The following is an 18076-nucleotide window of genomic DNA, read 5'->3' as shown; positions in this document are numbered from 1 at the left end:
TTTACCTCTAGAGGCAAACATGGTTTTCTAAGGTGTTGAATGAATTGGACTAAGTTGCATACTTGTTTATTTGGAAATAGATGAAAATATAACATAAATCACAGGCGCTTAATATGTAGCATGTCACAGAATTTTCCTGATTTGATGAAGAGAAGAGCAGAAGTATCCACTCACCCACAGGCTGATAATTCTCAGCAAACAGAGGAGCAAGGTTTCACCTCCAGAACTCTGTGTTGTAACTGCCAAATATATGAAAAGCACATGCAACCATACATTTGATTCCTTGATTTTCAGGCTTTTAGTAGTAGTAGAAGTAGTAGTAAATCCACTACTAATTTAAAAAACTTTTTAAAGCTTTGCAATTTTTTTAAATCTTAGTAGTAAGTGCCTCATTTTTTGTTGGTTGTTTTTAGTTCAGTTTTGTTTTGAGAGAATTGCTTAATTTTCTATGTACCCCTATTTAATGTGGACTCAAATGACTTCAGAAAATAAAGCTTCCTGAAATATGTTAAAATACAACAAATAACCTACTAGTTTTATTTCTTCGTATTTGGTTTTTATTAAAGTATCCTTCCAAAATACTATCACCCTTGTATTTTAATTCATTCTGACTGCTGAGGAGGCTAGCTTCCTGCTGTCATCCAGAGTGTCACTTCTATCACCATCACTGAGAACACCTCCATTGTCTACTTAGATATTAGTTCCTTTATTTCATGAGCTCACAGTTTTCTTTTCTTTGCTTTACTCATTGCTCTGGTAGAACACTTCTTGCAGCACCTTTCTTAGAAAGGATATGGAAGGGAATATTTTCATGACTCTGTATGTTAGAAGATGTCAGTATGTATTTCAAAATTAATTGGTAACACAAATGAGTATAAATTTCTCTATAGAAAATAACTTAGTAAACATCCACTGTTCCTTGTTTCCTTTCTTGGTTTTGCTGTTGAGAAGCCTGGCAGTGGTCTGATTCCTGAATTTGTATATGTGTGTAGGTGTGTTTGTGTAACAATTTCCTTTCTCATCTCAGACATCCAGAATCTTCTCTTTATTACCAGTGATTTTAAATTTCATGAGGAATGGGCTGGGAGTGTAACTCAGTGGTACAGTACTTGCCTAGTTTATATGAGGACCTAGGTTCAATCTTAATATCCTTTCCCCCCCCAAAAAAAACCCATAAAGTTCATGAATGAGTCTTTGTCATTTATTTTTCTGTGACCCTTATGGGTCCTTTCCATATAGAAATATGTGTCCTTGCAGGACCTTGCTCTATTAATTACAAATCATAGAAAAACAAACATTTCCATGATGATTAGAATCACTGTGGAGAGGGAGTCAGCTTTCTATCACTGAGAATATGTCTAAGGTAATCAGCTTATAAGGAGAAAAATTACTTTGTTTCACAGTTTTTAAGGTTTTGGTCCATGGTCCTTGACTTTGGGGCCTGTGGTTAAGCAGTACATCCTGGCAGAAACACATGGCAGCAGAAGTTGCTCACTTCATGATAGCCAAGATGTGAAATAGAAAAGAAGAGGCTCAGATCCCTATACACCCTCAAAGGCACATTCCCACTGACCTAAATTCCTCCCAGGAGGCCCCACTTAATGATGGTTCTACCACATCCCAACAACACTAAGCCTTTAATACTTGGACCTCCAGCTGACACATCCAAATTATAGTAGGTACACATGAGAGCCTGGCCAGGTACCTAATGTTTGCATATTACCTCGAGGTTCAACTGTATACTCCAGTAAAAGTTACAGAAAAAGAAGTGAGATGTTTATAGTCATGTGTCTATTTCTAACATCTTTTTAATTGGTTCTGAATTTAGGGTGGTAGGAAGGTGAGGATATCTTCCTTCCAACTTATATGAAGCTTTGAACCTTTGTTAGTCATGGTGTAAAACAAATAATCAAGAAAGGTAGGTAGTCTCTGGAAGAAAAAACAATACCAATTTCTTGTTGTCTCCTACATTTTCAATTGTCCTCCCAGTGATTTATTTACTTTTTTTTTTCTTGATTTGACCTTGAAAGATATAGTGCATTTTCCAGGTCTACAATTTCGAACAAGGACTTACAGAGATGATAGATAAATATGCCGTATCATTGCAGTCACACCACTTGTTATTTATCTTAACAAACCATAAAGCTCTTTGAGTCTGTGAAGTGATCCGTTTACCTTTGATGAGTTCATGGATTAAGTTAATAATGAGTTTCTGGTCAGCAGTCAACCAAGAGCTTGTCTAAGATCATTAATTCATGTTGCCTTTCTACCATGCCCCAATATGGTGGCTGCAATTTAACCACTTTAAAATAAATGGCTAAGGGAACACCCAGACACTTTTTTTTTAATTTTGAGAAATTTTTTGAATTTTGGTTCTACACTGTTAAAGAACAGTTCCAGGTAAAGTGTAGGAAATTATGCATTACATAATATCAACTAATAGCAAAAAGAACAATAAGGTACCCAAATGTAAAAGAATTACTTAGTAAAGCTTGAAAAATAAATTTTTAAGACATTATTATAGTTCCATACTGTTAAAATCCCGAAAAAGACTGAGCCAGTGTGAAATTTAAATAAATAATTGAAAAATAAGTTCTGTTAACAGCTCATATTGACACAAATATAATTATCATATATAAATATCATTCATAGTACATATTAATAACTTGAAATGTAAGGAGAAATAAATCTGATTATGCTACAGATATAGGAATAAATTAAAAACACCAAATTACTCTAAAGATATTTTTAAAGTGTCAGCAAGTAGCTTAATACTGTCATTTATTTAAAACCTTTTATTATAATTATTTAATTATATATTTAGATACATATAATTCAGTATAAAAGTAAAGAACAGTATTCTTATTTTTATGTCTTCAAAAATGTATTGTAGTCCTCTTTATTACAGATGATGTTTAATGACTAATCCTGAAAATACCAATGTTGGTACATATTTGAACAAGTACAATTAAAATATAAAGTTAATACAGATCTCAGGCTTAAGTGAAGCTTATGAATAGAATTCTATGGAATTATAGAATTTCATAGAATCAGTAGCCTATTATTTCTATCAGAGGATACAGTGTTCATTTCTCCCCAGAGACAGTTACTGGTTCTTTTCAATTCTATCATATATTAAGATACCATTCTCTGAGTTAGTGAGCTTATATTTCTCCTGTGTCTTTGAAAAGAAATATGTAGGGCACTTAGAGTAAGGTTCAGTAATGTTTTGTGGCAAAATTTGTGTCAGATCATATACAGGAAATGTCTTCACTCTTACGGAGACCGGAGACTAATGAATTAGCACATATGTCTGAATACTACTGACTTGAAGTGTAAATCTAAGACTTCTTTCTGAAGTCTTAACATTGACCTATTTTGTAAAGAAGTGGGGAAATGAACAAATTAAATAACCACACAAAAGGATTAGCATAGTACACAGCTCAAAGTAAACACTCAGGTCTGTGGTGGTGGAGGTGGAGGTGGTGGTGAAGATGGTGGTGGAGGTGGTGGTGGCCGCAGTGATGTTTTCCTTTCTTTTATTTCTATAACAATCCCAATCCCACTTGTGATCATTTGGATACCTCTGAATGATTTTATGAGTTTTCTACTACAAAATTATATTGTGATCAAATAAACATGAAGATCAATATTTCAATTATTCTTAATATCTTTCATATATAAATATCCATATACCTGAAGCAATGTCATAAGCACAGTAGGTTTTACATGAATAACCCCTTTCTTTTGTAGAATATAAAGTACTTGTGTTCAGATGTTATTCATCAAGGTATAAATTTATTCCCAAGACTGGCAGAGGAATGGGGGGAGGCAGGATAAAGGTGGAGGGAATTCACCTGTGATATATTTGACACATTGTAAGAGCTTTTGTAAATGCCACAATTTACTCATGCCCAGCACAACAATAAAAAATAAATAAATACATAAGTAAAGTAATTCCAAAAATTCCATGAGATTAATGCTGTCTTTACTTTGTCTAGATGGGAGTAGTAAATCTTAATTTGATCTACATGGAGTGACTTTAGACAAAAAAAAAAAAATAAGGAAATGGATATGCAAAATATGCAAAACTCATCTGTGTAAGTAGCAAATTTTAAAGCAAGGGCAAAGCAATATATATTTATAGGAAAGAAAGCAAAGTGTTTGTAAGGGGAAGCAGTTATTGTAACAAAGAATGCATAGTTGTTTACAGGACATGATAAAATCAAATCCCTATGTTCACTGACTTTTAGGTCTCTTGATTAAGCATGATATTCAGGAAAAACATTCAATTGATGTATCTTAAAGAATAAAGTTAATGTTTTAAGTTTGCATTTAAAAACTGGGTGCTGAATCACTAACATAGCATGAGTTTTACCTTCATGACTAGGAAATCATAATTCTTTAACAGAGTAGAGAGTAAACCTTTATTCACTTTTATTTATTTATTTTCTTCTCCAGTGTAAAATTTACTGCCACCCGAACATAGTTAAATATCTTGGGACAATTCATTCTCAGAAAAGAGATGATGTTGTCTGATAATTCCAAGTATTTAAAAAATTTTATCTTCACAAAAAAGGAAATAAAGATAGTATACAGAAGCTGTTGTACAGTAGATTTAGGGAAGACATTAAGAAAAAATGTGACAGTGAAATGGTGATGTATACAAAAGGAATTCAAGTGAGGTCAATAAATAGATATTCTCATGGGGTTAAGTTATATCTAGAACTTACTCCATGGAAAATATGATTCTTATATATGTCTTCCTGTCTCAGTGAGTTATCAATGGTTCACAGTCACAGTTATTTTGAACATTTAAGCTTACATTTTTAAAAAAGCAATAAAAGTCATTTTGAAACCTAATTAAAACAAGTTCTTAAAATTTGACTAACTTCCAAAATAAATTTGAGATGAAGCATTTGAACATTGTATTAGCAAAATTCATGGTTTTGTGAAGTCAAATATTTCGAGATAATTTAAATAGCTACTATTTTTCAATAGGTTTTAGGTTTTATTAGATAGCTAATCTTTACCAATTACTGTTCCTAAACTGAAAATTTACCTCATTGTGAGCATTCACACACATAAGTTACTAATAGTCTTTACATAGTATGTTTTGTTAAAAATGTATAAAGTAGTGTACTAAGAACACCAGTTGCCAAGTAAACAGAGTTGCCATCTTGTGAATAAGCAGGCAATGGGCCAATTGATGCTGCAAGACAAAGTGAAATGCTGTGTTCTGATATTCCTGCTTACTAAGAATAAGTAATAATATCAGGCAGTTTAAAACTCCTTCAAATTCCTATGTTCTGTCTATATATTATCACCTGAAGGACATGTTCATTTCTTCTGAAGTTAGTATTAACCTAAACCTTGTTAATATGTAGCTGGGAAACAGTGGAAGATGGTATCTCCAGTTTAATTAGCCTCTAGTGCTGATTTGTTTTGATAATATAAATAATTAGTTTAATCACAAAATTGATGTAACAGAAATGATTGTCAGGCAATTAAATACTGCAATGATTTCAGCTCCTGGGAAATATATAGTATGTAAGTGTAGTAATAAAATTGAGATGTACTTGGTTTGAACTACAAAACATCTTCTACTTGAGTTGTTAGAAATATTTTTATAGATTCTCTGTTCTTCATATCATAAAATATTCACTAACACCAATTTACTAAAAAGAAATTAATTCCTATAGGTTCCTCCCCATACATTAAGCCTTTGCATGCTGTTAAAGTTAAAAAATTTTATATTCTTCAGAACTCACATATGCTAGTGCCCATTCTCTAGTTGGAGGAGTATAATAAATACTGGTGTGATGTTGGTAAATGTATTTTAAAATGCAACATCTATTTTCTTTTTATGAAACTGTAGAGTTTTTCAAAATTCTGAAAGCATACGTATATAATTTTTACTTTTGTACATGTATATATTAAAAACCAATATCCAATATCATTCTTGTATTTGTTTGCAACCACTAATGCTTTTACAATTTTACCTTTTATATTTTTTTAACATATATAATCGGTTTAGATTTTTATGATATTATTTCATGTCACAGTAATCATTTTTATGTCTTGTCATCAATCTTCACAGCACACAATACACTAAATTATTTTTTCGCTTTAACCCAGCCAGATACACGTGCAGAGTGATGTTTAAGTATTACAAGACTTTCAAAGGGACATTCTACAAATAAATTACTGGAAAGCCCTGACCTTTAGTGATTCTGCTCTTTGTAAATAAATACTACTAAAAAATCACTAAAGTCAGGCACTGGTGGCTCATGCCTATAATCCTATCTACTCAGGAGGATCGTGGTTCGAAGCCAGCCCAGGCAAATAGATCTGGAGACTTTATCTTGAAAAAACACATCACACACACACAAAAAGGACTGGTGGAGTAGCTTGAGGTGTAGGCCCTGAGTTCAAAACCCAATACTGCAAAAAAAAAAAAAAAACACTAAACAATTCATAACTTCCACTCATTAATTTCCAGTGATTACTACCAATTATAAAACAATATAATTTTTCTATCCTTATCTAAAAAATACTACTCTAGAGAAATCAACTGATTTTCATAGATGATCCATCATATTCTATATTATCTATAACCTCCCTCAGTATATATATGCAATTACTTAGAACTATAAATTCTGTCCTAATGAATTAAACATTTATTTGACTTATCAATGTGTTTGCTAAAGATTCATTCATTGTAGACTAATATTAGTATAAAACAGTTCTAGTGTTTTCTTTATTCTTCCTGTAGCTATTATAAGTATATTCCAATAATTTAATATTTCTTTCATAATTCGAATTTAAAATATGAAATTCTTTTCTCATTTAATAAGTGTACTTATTAAATTTTATTAATTATTGGCTAAAATTTTATTATTGACTGATCATCATCTGCACCTTGTGTGGTATATAAATATTGAAATACATTTTCTGAGAAAAATCTTACTTATATATTTTAACAAAAACCAGGGCCCTGTATTAAGATAATTATCTATTGGGCTGGTAGAGTGGCTCAAGTGATATAGAGCCTGACTAGCATGCATGGGGCCCTGAATTCAAATCCCAGTACCACCAAACAAAATTTAAAAAAATGATAATTACATATTAATGAATTTTGTAGGGTGTGAGTAATTGATACAAAATGCCTGTGGAGCGCTAGGAGTATTTAATTTCTCATTCTTCATCATGCTCTATTTTTTAAGCCCATTGTATGCACAACTGTAGCACCTGAACACATGCAAAACAAAGTAAGAACTATTATCATTTGTGTGCATTATAATCACTAGAATATACAGCTATTTAAAAAATAACCAAATGGTATGTATCTATCAGTCTGTTTTCTTTTTTTTTTAAATATTAGGATATATTCATTACAGCATGTTTTCTACATGCAACAGGATATAGTCTAATTTTACTAGGTATCTCTTTCTGGTATGAGATATTTAAACCATTAATATTTTATGTAAAGTATGAAATTGAAGAGCAATTTTATAAATTATTTTATAAATTATTTTCTCTATGACATATCCTCTTAGCAATTATAATATCTTAGCCTTATCATTTGTCTACCAGAAATACAGTTGACATTCCCATTGTCCAAATTCATCTTTCTGATCTGTAGTTCAATTTTATGTCACTTTGCATAGCAATGAAACTTTTTCTATATACGTTTCCATCTAAATTTCCATGTTTTTAGGCAGAAATAAATGAACAGTGTGTTTCACATTTGCCCAAGTATATTTTGACAAATAGTGTTCTTGAGTTTAGATTCTCCTTACTCTTGACTAATGTAATTAATTTCCAAGTTTTCTGAGAGGGGAACCAACTTCAAAAAAACACCACTGAGTTAGTGTTATAAATCCAACTGAAGTTAACTTGCAATACTGTTTCCTAGTTGAAAATTTTCAGAGCTTGGGGTAACATTTCTTCTTTCATTATTTTGAGAGAACTGAATTAACTTTGCATTATTATTATTATTATCATTATTGGCAGCACTGGAGTTTTTAACTCTGCATTTTAAATCTCCTCAATACCTTTGAAATGAACATATTTGGTCTTTTGTGTAGTAACATTAGTTGTACCTTCTATTATGTAACACTTTTTGTTTCATATACACGATTCCATACGTTGCTTCATCTGATCCTTGTATAAAGTTCTGCATGTAAAAGATAATTAGATTTACAAAATTTTTACTAATAATATTTATTAAGGGCTGGAGTTCTTGAATCCTAATCTGGAACTCATGCCCTTATAATCACACACTTACTTCTTATTAAGAGTAGTGATGATGAATAATGATCATCAGAACTTGAGGAAGAAATGGTTTCTTTTCATTTACTATCAACTTTTAGAACTATTTTTGAAGGCATTCAGTAAAAATAATTTACTATCATTGGAACTGGAGGAGGATTATAACAAGTATTTGCCCTGAATCCATTATTCAGAAGGAAATGAATCAACATAAAGACATACAAGGACATTGTTGGTGACTTTCCTTTTCCTAAAGGTGGGAATGCATGAAGCAAATTTCCTCATTGTCTTCCAGGTGTTTGCACTGTTTGCATGCTGAGCTATATAGCTTTTAAAGGGCTTGCCCTGGGGTATGGCTGCTCTGGGTTTAGAAGGAATTTGGTCACTGAATTGCTCTGGTAATTCTTGCACCTCACAGAGATGCGACTGACAGCTCCTTTTGGTGGGGAAAGCTGGGGTATATTTCAAGGTAATTGTAGTTTTGTCCCTCTGGCAGCAAGCTGCTGCAACCAGCTTAGCCCATTATCCTCCTCTCCCATTGGACATAAGCCTGGGGAGAAATCTAGGGCTTTTGTCAAGACAGAAGGTAAGAGATGGATAATTATTTTGTGTTTATGTTCAAAGGGAATAGCACTGTGTCAAAAAGTAGCTTTCAATTACTAAAATAAGATTGCCTATATACCCAGTGAGTTACAAAACTCTCTTGTAAAAACCAATATTTTAATGTTATTATTTTAGTAATGCCATGCTTTTAATATCTCATATTCTAAGTTTTATTACACAAAACTTTAGATACACTGTTTAATATTTGGAAAGTAAAATCACTTTACATTTTTATATTTGTATTAGATTTAAAAATACAGATGTCTGCTCTAACCAAATTGATTGAAAGCTCTATTGTACAGTTGTCTACATTGTATTTTTTCTCAACTTGACTTTCTTAAATCTCATAAAGTGCTACTATAAAACAAACACAAAATAATTAGAAAAATTTAAACTCCAGATGTTGTGATTACATTGTTCTTTTCTTTTAATATTCATTTTGTGAAATACCTTTTAGAAGTACTATTTTTAATATATGCATTTGGTGAACATAAAATCCTCCCAAATTCTACTTAAATAATTAGGCAAATAGGTCTTAGCATATTTGGGGGACAGTATGTTCAGTTTGTGATCCTCCAATAACTCAGTATGACTTTCACTCTCCTTTTCAGCAGAAATGAGCATTTCAATTTGTAGCTGACAGTTTAGGGTTAAGATATGATTCCAGGTAACAGAAGCCAATGAGAGTACACCCAGTTGATGTTTGTGACATCATCTTCCAGTCCGAGTACATAGAACAGCTGAGGTAGCGTTCAGTTTCAGCCCCAGTGCCATTATGATGGATGTTTACATCTCTTCATTGAGAGCCAATTATCTTGCTTTTGTGTGAGGCCCAAGGATCACTCATGCTGCCAGGCTGCACAGAGCACTGTTGGAGCTAGCTGAACGAATTGTTTTCTCTGTTTCTGGTAAGAGCCTGTTCGGTTTTACCTTCTCTTTCGAAATAAAGGTAAATGTGTCTAACAGAGGAAATAGTGTAAGGGTTGAGCAGGGTTACTGTCTAGAAAGCTTTTATTCAGAGCAATGTTTAGCATCATTAAAAGGAAGTGAAGATTGAGCAAAATGAATTGAAAAAGCTTGCTAACGCATACCTGACAAACTAATTTGCAGTACAGAATGAATGGCAGGTAATTCAGCTTTTTCTTAGAAAAAAGAAAGTAACTGATATTATAGAACCACTATTTTGAGAGTGTTTTTAAAAAAATATATAGGTGTATGTTTGCCACTATGTTTCATTTCTTTATAATTTGCTACTAATCATAAAGAGCAGAAGTAGAAATGGTAAGCCAAATAATGTTCTTAGGATTTTTTAATGAGTTAAAGTTTCTAATCGTTAAATGGTAGTTCTTTGGGACAGTTTTTCCAAAGTTCTGCTTGTACAGAAAAAGCAAAATTTACCAAGTGAGCAAAAAGATTTCAGTCTCTAAAATGAACTTGTAGCACTTCCTATTCATACTTACGTTTTAACCCAAAGAATGATAATAAAAAAAATGACTTTAAAGAACAGTACAGAGTTTGCTTTCCTATCAAGAGATGTTAAAATTACTTACTGCGTGAACTGCTTTTGAATGCATAACAAAATACTGTGTTTTGTGTATCACAGAATCCTGAAAATAAAGCTTTACATGATTTAATAATTTGTCAGTAGTAATATTTCCATCTGAGGATCCTTGCATTGTAGCAAAACAAGTATATTTCCAACTATTGAACTGCTGTGGATATAGGTGATTGAATCTGACAGAGATCTTGAAGAATCAGATACACTAAAAGCTCTTAACTGACTGAAAATGTTCACCTGCTACCCAAAGAATTCAAAAATACTTGTAACTCCTCAGATGATGTTTATTCTTATGAAGTAAAAGATCGTTTTAAAGTTGAATGTGGTTTTATATGAAATAGTGATACAGAAAAATGTAAATAGGTATTTAACTTCACATGCTTTTTATTTCAAGAGCATCTCTGTCCTTTTAGGGTAATAAACTTTTGAATAATAACTTGTTCATCAGGTTTTGCTATGCTTATGTCTTTCAGATTTACTTTTATTCTTTCTTTAGGCTAGAATATTCCTGCCTTTGCAAACCAAGAATTTAAATAATTAGAAACTAAGATTTGAGGTGTTCAAGTTGTGCTTAAAGACAGCAGGGGTTTCTCAGCTGTGTCACACTTCAGTCTCTTCTACTAGTCCAGTCCTATTTGGCAGCTTTTGACATTACTATTGTTTGATTTGTCTATTTCAATCAACTCTGGTATGAACAAAACTGATCTTATAGAATAGTCTCAAATGTATATTAATGAAATCTAAATAACTAAACTTGCAGTCTCAATCAAAATAATGTATAATCAACCAAACCTCAAAAGTTCACAAATGCACATCTAGGGTTTATTTTTTATAAGGAATTTGTATTGGTATATTCCATGAATTTCATAACCTAAAAGTAGGAATCTGAAAGTTTCAATAATGTGAATTGAAATGTATAATAATCCACTGCTTTGAAATGAATTTTGTTTTCATTTTTTTTCCCTTAAGTACTTAAAAGTGGAATTGAGTAACTCAGGGATATTGACTGTTATTTTCGCAAGTAATCAATCTTGATCAAGGAAAAAGCATTCGTTTCCTAACAATTAATTCTAAAAACCTATTTATATCATCCTGTCAACAATGAAGAAACTCTTATTCAATAAACCATCTAGACATTTACATTGTCTTTCTTTTCCTGTATGAGTGTGTCTGTTAGTATCAGCTTCGATAATCACAAAATGCACTGCTTTCATAGTAATTGCAGTGCTAAGTTGCTTAACTTGTTTATTTTTTTTTTCTGTTTTGAATAATTGTTTGCAACAGTATACATACTATCATTTAGCTGGTTAATGGACTTCGTTAATGGTTTTTGCTTTTTATTTTATTTTATTTTACTTTTTAAAAAGAAAGGACATCAATGGGACTGTAGCAATTCCCTTTGCCACAAGCTCCCTTGGAAGGACTTTTGGTGCTGGGTAACATAGGCAAAAGAGGCGTGATGCTATAAGTCCTGCTGGGCATCTTGCCTCTTTTCTAATACATGTACACATATACATGTATATATTTTTGAGTAAAGTAATAATTACTAATTTTTATTTTTAAGTGTTTTTCTCTATGTTATCTCATCAAGTTCTTTGTATGTTGTGTACCAAGTTAAATGTTTTTTGTAGGTCTTAAGAAAAGGTGATAAAAATACAGTGACAAAAAGATTCCTATTTTGTCATTTGAATTCTCTGCATACCCAGATATAGAGGATATGTTATTTTTTTAAAAAAATTATTCCTTTAATTATGTTTTTACCTGTTTTATAAGCATATTTTTTGGGGGTATTCCTTAATCCTTTCCTAGACTTCATCTTAACATAAGCTCCTTCCTTGGCTTGTATATTGTGTATTGAAATGTATGGTGAATTCTGGACTTTCCAACCAACTTTTTACTTAAGCCAAAAAATATATAGTAACCTTGGTATTGTCTTAGACAGCTTGGAATTATACTATTATGTAAATATATTGATGTTTAGGTACGTTTATTATGTGCCTAAATGCAATATTTATTTGTAATTTTAAAGTTTAAATGGAGTTTTTATGTACCTATTCATTCATTCTTAACATTTGGGCTGTGATAAAGTAAGTGATATTCTTCAGATAAAGACATAGAAACTAATAAATTTGTAAGTTATTTCCAAAGTTCACCCAGTCAGTAAAAACAGGTTTACAAATTTCAATGAAATCAAGCAATTAATCAATCTCTCTTTCCACATATTTAGCTATCTAATGGGTATTGATTTTTTTGATTGTGTCAAACACTCTTCTAGGTGCTCAGCATTTACTTATTTCTTATTTATTTATTTACTTTTGAAAGTTTTAGCAAGGCTTTATTTTAGCATAACAGGATAAAGTATAGACAAGGGAGGGAGGTGGAGAGAAAGAGAGAAAAATTTCCTGCCTTCATGCAGGAAATAAGAGCAAAGACTCATAATGTTGGTGCCCAACTCTTAGTTTTATAGTGGAGAGCTGGGGAATACATGGTGGTCAAAAATAATGGGTCTAGGTGGCTGAGATCGCTGACAAGGCAGGGATCATCCTCCCAAATCACACCCTAAACCAGAGACAACAGGCTGCTCTAGAACTTCCCTTTTCTAGACATGATTATTTCTCCATCCATCAAAGGATCCTTATAGCTCCTTAACATCTCAAAGAGGATAGCAGAAGCAGGCAGCTCCTCTTTGTCTTCCCGTTTCTGTAATGTAGCATCTAAAAGATGGGAGGGGACCAGCCAGCTCTGGGTCTCCTTGTTCCAATGTCAGAGTCTGGCCCTTGAAATATTGATTAAAATATAATTTTCATGTCTCCTCATCTATCCATCCTGCTTCTCTTCCCCCCAAACAACTTTGGCCCCTTCTAATCTTTAAAGGGGAGCAGAGGGGCAACAGCCCATCTTTTTACAGCTTCTCTTTGCTGAGTTTGGGTTTTCACCTTATCTGGAAAGGGAACTAAAAAGTCATTTTCCTATCTCATAATTTAGGAAGTTGACAAGGGAAATTCAGTTGGCAGAAAATTTATTTGAAGGGCTGTCAGGTCAGTACCAGGAGACATCAAGTTATTGTTTTACTAAAAGAGAAATCAAAGAGAAATTAGTGAAAACCATCCTTTAAAGTGAAAATAAAAGCTTTTTTATGTGGATAAAACTAATAGGATTAAGAAAAATCATAAGAACAGTAGCTTTAACATACTGAAAACACCTGCTATTCATAAAAACACTGTAGATCAATGGATTTTATAAAGATTGCTGCTGGTATCCATCTGTTGTCAATTTGGATAGTAATAGTTAAGTCAACCGGTAGGTTATAAAATATCTTAATATGATTTTTGTTAGGTGGTCCTGGATTGAATAATTTGTGTTACCCAGGTCATACTTGATTACCAGTGAGGTCACTCAGTATTCCCCTGCAAAGGTAAGGTTGTTTATAGTGTCCACCACGGTTATAAGGTGTATATAAGCAAAGGTTATATTGTAAAGTTACAGTACTAGCTTCACAATCAAATAAAAAGGAACTTCCATCTTTACTATAAACAAATGATACTCCTTGAACTATGACTCTTTAAAATAGTGTTTCTTATAACTGGGATGAACTTTCAGGCCATTAGGGGGAAGAGGAATGCCTCCACAGGCCTGAGAGCCTTTTATCCTATAATAACTCTCATTTGCTTCCCCACAGAATGCAATGGGCTGCATTACTTTCCCCCTTTTGAATATAATGCTCTGTCTTTTAGTTTCAAAGGCTTATCTAAATTTAGTATTACTGGGGCCAGGGCAAATACCAGTAAACCTTTAAACTTCAAGGGGCTTTTTATTGTTCAGTTTACTCCAGGTATGTATAATAAAATCCTGGGTTGCCTCATAAAACTTTGTTATTACCTAGAAAACCAGGAATCCAAATCCTATAGAACACAGACATTTACAGATAAGTTAAGCTAATTATTATTATCACTATTTATCTAGGTTGCCTTAATTTTAAGGCTTATCTTTTTAGGGGCAAAAAGAGTTAGTTCCCCAGAGTTACAATTTGGCTAATTTACTTTTAGTTGGGAGATCTTTGCCTTTTTGTGAGAGGATTTTAAGATTATCTACATACTGTTAGTAAGGTTCCAGTTTGAAAAGGACCTTAAAACATGTTTAGAATTTGACATACTACATTGAGCTATAGAGAACCAAGTTTCATTTGTCTCTAGTATTAGAGTTAATGTTACCCCCTGCAAAAATAAAAATACATAAAACCAAAATAATAATAACTGATTTATCATGACGGAGTAGGTTTAATTTTTAAGAATAAAACCTCTGATTAAATTGTCTATCCAAAATACCCACACATAAGGACTCATTCTTTTTTTTTTTTAATTTTTATTTTTTTATTATTTATATGTGCATACAATGCTTGGGTCATTTCTCCCCCCTGCCCTCACCCCCTCCCTTACCACCTACTCCACCCCCTCCCTCTCCCCACCACCCCCTCCCGGCAGAAACTATTTTGCCCTTATCTCTAATTTTGTTGTAGAGAGAGTATAAGCAATAATAGGAAGGAACAGGGTTTTTGCTAGTTGAGATAACGATAGCTGTACAGGGAGTTGACTCACATTAATTTCCTGTGCATGTGTGTTACCTTCTAGGTTAATTCTTTTTGATCTAACCTTTTCTCTAGTTCCTGGTCCCCTTCTCCTATTGACCTCGGTTGCTTTTAAGGTATCTGCTTTAGTTTCTCTGCGTTGAGGGCAACAAATGCTAGCTAATTTTTTAGGTGTCTTACCTATCCTCACCCCTCCCTTGTGTGCTCTCTCTTCTATCATGTGCTCAAAATCCAATCCCATTGTTGTGTTTACCCTTGAGCTAATGTCTGCATATGAGGGAGAACATACGATTTTTGGTCTTTTGGGTGAGGCTAACCTCACTCAGAATGATGTTCTCCAATTCCATCCATTTACCAGTAAATGATAACATTTCATTCTTCTTCATGGCTGCATAAAATTCCATTGTGTATAGATACCACAATTTCTTGATCCATTTGTCAGTAGTGGGGCATCTTGGCTGTTTCCATAACTTGGCTATTGTGAATAGTGCCGCAATAAACATGGATGTGCAGGTGCCTCTGGAGTAACCTGTGTCACAGTCTTTTGGGTATATCCCCAAGAGTGGTATTGCTGGATCATATGGTAGATCAATGTTTAGCTTTGTAAGTAGCCTCCAAATTGTTTTCCAGAGTGGTTGTACTAGTTTACATTCCCACCAACAGTGTAAGAGGGTTCCTTTTTCCCCTGCATCCTCGCCAACACCTGTTGTTGGTAGTGTTGCTAATGATGGCTATTCTAACAGGGGTGAGGTGGAATCTTAGTGTGATTTTAATTTGCATTTCCTTTATTGCTAGAGATGGTGAGCATTTTTTCATATGTTTTCTGGCCATTTGAATTTCTTCTTTTGAGAAAGTTCTGTTTAGTTCAGTTGCCCATTTCTTTATTGGTTCATTAGTTTTGGGAGAATTTAGTTTTTTAAGTTCCCTATATATTCTGGTTATCAGGAGGACTCATTCTTGTTAACTTGGGTTTACTTTGGAAGGGCTGTCAGGAATGAATCTTAATTTGCTGTTGGATTATATAGTTTAGGTTAGCCTGGAACTCGCTATGGAGCCCAGGCTTGCCTAACTCATGATCCTCCTGTTTCAGCTTCCCAGTCACTGGGATTACAGGCAGGCACCACCATGCCCAGCATGGCTTTATTCTGACAATTTTCCCCTTGTTTCTTAACAGTTTCCTCCTGAAGATATCCATTGACCAATCACTCTGGTCTGGTTTTAATTGTCTTTTGTTGCCAGGGTTCCCTGGATATTCTGATGTGAACTGTGATCCTATGTTGGGGAACAAATGTTGAATAGGTTGAGAATCAGTGCCAATAAAACCCTTTTTTGTGGCCAATTTAAGGAAACTGAGAGGTTTAGAAGAAGTGATCCTTAGGCTGGATTTATAAGGCACCCATTTTTTAAGTAAGCTTAATTTTTTTTTTTGCTCTTTTGGTAATAGGGCCTATTTCTAAAATATGCTATTTATGTTATAATTCTACAAAATATCAACAGAGAATGGTTAAAAGTTTTACAAGGAAAATATAAAACAAAGACAATGATGGCTAATACTTAAACAGACAACTGTTTGAGAAATAGATATCTGCTAGGGGTGTTTTCTAGGAGTAAGGGTTGTAAATGACTTAAAGAAGGATCCAAATTGTAGATGATAAAAACTTAGAGAACCTCATTAGAAAGTTTTAAATGTTTAGCTATCAGTAAAATAATTTTTATGAATGTAACATTTTAGGATAATAATGATGAATAGCATTACTTAGTACCATTAGCTCTTTTTATCTCTTAAGGATATATTTAAAAATCTTATTTTAGTGTTAAAAATGACATAACATGCACCTTACTAATAGAATAAATCCCCCTTTTAATTTTGCCTTTAGAGTAAATGAATTTTTAAGTAATCTACACTAATTTTTTTTAATTACAGATGTACTTCATGAGTGACCCATGTCGAATCAGTAATTAAATGGCACTGTTTTTAATTTTAGGGAACATATACTTAGAGAACTTATGTACTTTTAACATTTAAAGACAGTAACAGTTAACATCACAGCTGTACAGATGTTTGAATTTAAGTTAATTTAAAGTTTTTTCCCTTTGGAGTAGCATTTAGACTCTTTGGGTAAGATAACAGGTATGTAACACTAAGAAGAATCAAAGTTTTTAGACCTCTTACAAGTTTAGGAATACAGTGCCCCCCCCCCCCAAACAGACTTGCTTTCTAGTGGAGGAGTGTTGGTTGCTTTGTATTAAATTTATGTAACTTTAATCCTATAGACTTCTACATATCATTTAAATAAAATTTAGGTATACAGTCTACACATTTTTAACACGTTAAATGTATTTAAAATCAATAAAAGACAGATACTTAAATGAGCTGATTTAGTTAAAACTCGGTTTCTTAAATAGTCAAAAGCCCAATAGTTAAATAAACAATTATTTATTTATCTCGGGGAGAAAAAAAAAACTTTCCTATAAGCCAGTTTTTAGCAGGTACTACTCTTAAATTACAGTCAACTTAATTATACACATAAACTTTTATAATCTCCATTCATTATACACTTTTAAGACTTACTCAGGACCCTTCATACAACATTCTGAATCTTCTAAGTTTGTCCTTATCCCTCTTTTATTTTTTAAACAATCCTTAAGACAAAAGTTTCTTTACAAAATCCTTTCTCATTCAAAAGCACTCTCTTTTTCCCTTTAACTTTTCCCCAAACCACAACTTTTTGTATCCTTTTTACTTGTTGACTTTGTAGTTTGTATTTTAAAATAACTTTTATAAGAATTTTAAAATTAAATAAAATTATTTTTCAATTAGCCTTATATTTTTACTGTATAGACCCATGAAGAAAGGCAATTTTATACTGTCTATACAAGTACCTTAAAGACACATTTGTTAATAGATCCAATTATGAAAGAGAATTGTGTAAGGAAACATAGGCCCCAAACTGACCACATGGAGAGGAGTGATCTGGCCAAGATATTCTTTATTGCCGGGTGGGAGAGGGAGAGAGCAGAGAGAGCCAAGAATGAGAAGCAGGAGGGGCAAGGGC

At 32.9% G+C, this 18076-nt stretch overlaps 1 protein-coding gene across 6 annotated transcripts in view; it reads left to right on the top strand.

The window, feature by feature from the left end:
• The window catches only part of Mgat4c (MGAT4 family member C), a 799502-nt gene that overhangs the window by 530899 nt on the left and 250527 nt on the right, over positions 1-18076 (top strand). For 2 of the 6 annotated variants that reach the window (XM_074084075.1, XM_074084074.1), the window contains exon 1: positions 9324-9785. The exons of the other annotated variants lie outside the window; for them this stretch is intronic. The gene's annotated coding sequence lies outside the window, so the exon portion shown is untranslated. Of the gene's footprint in view, positions 1-9323; positions 9786-18076 lie in introns of those variants that run through there. 6 annotated transcript variants of the gene reach the window in all.

The sequence above is a fragment of the Castor canadensis genome, chromosome 8 (assembly GCF_047511655.1).
Source record: "Castor canadensis chromosome 8, mCasCan1.hap1v2, whole genome shotgun sequence".
Lineage (NCBI taxonomy): Eukaryota > Metazoa > Chordata > Mammalia > Rodentia > Castoridae > Castor > Castor canadensis.
The sequence above is the reverse complement of the archived record's forward strand: the minus strand, read 5'-3'. Positions and strand labels throughout refer to the sequence as shown.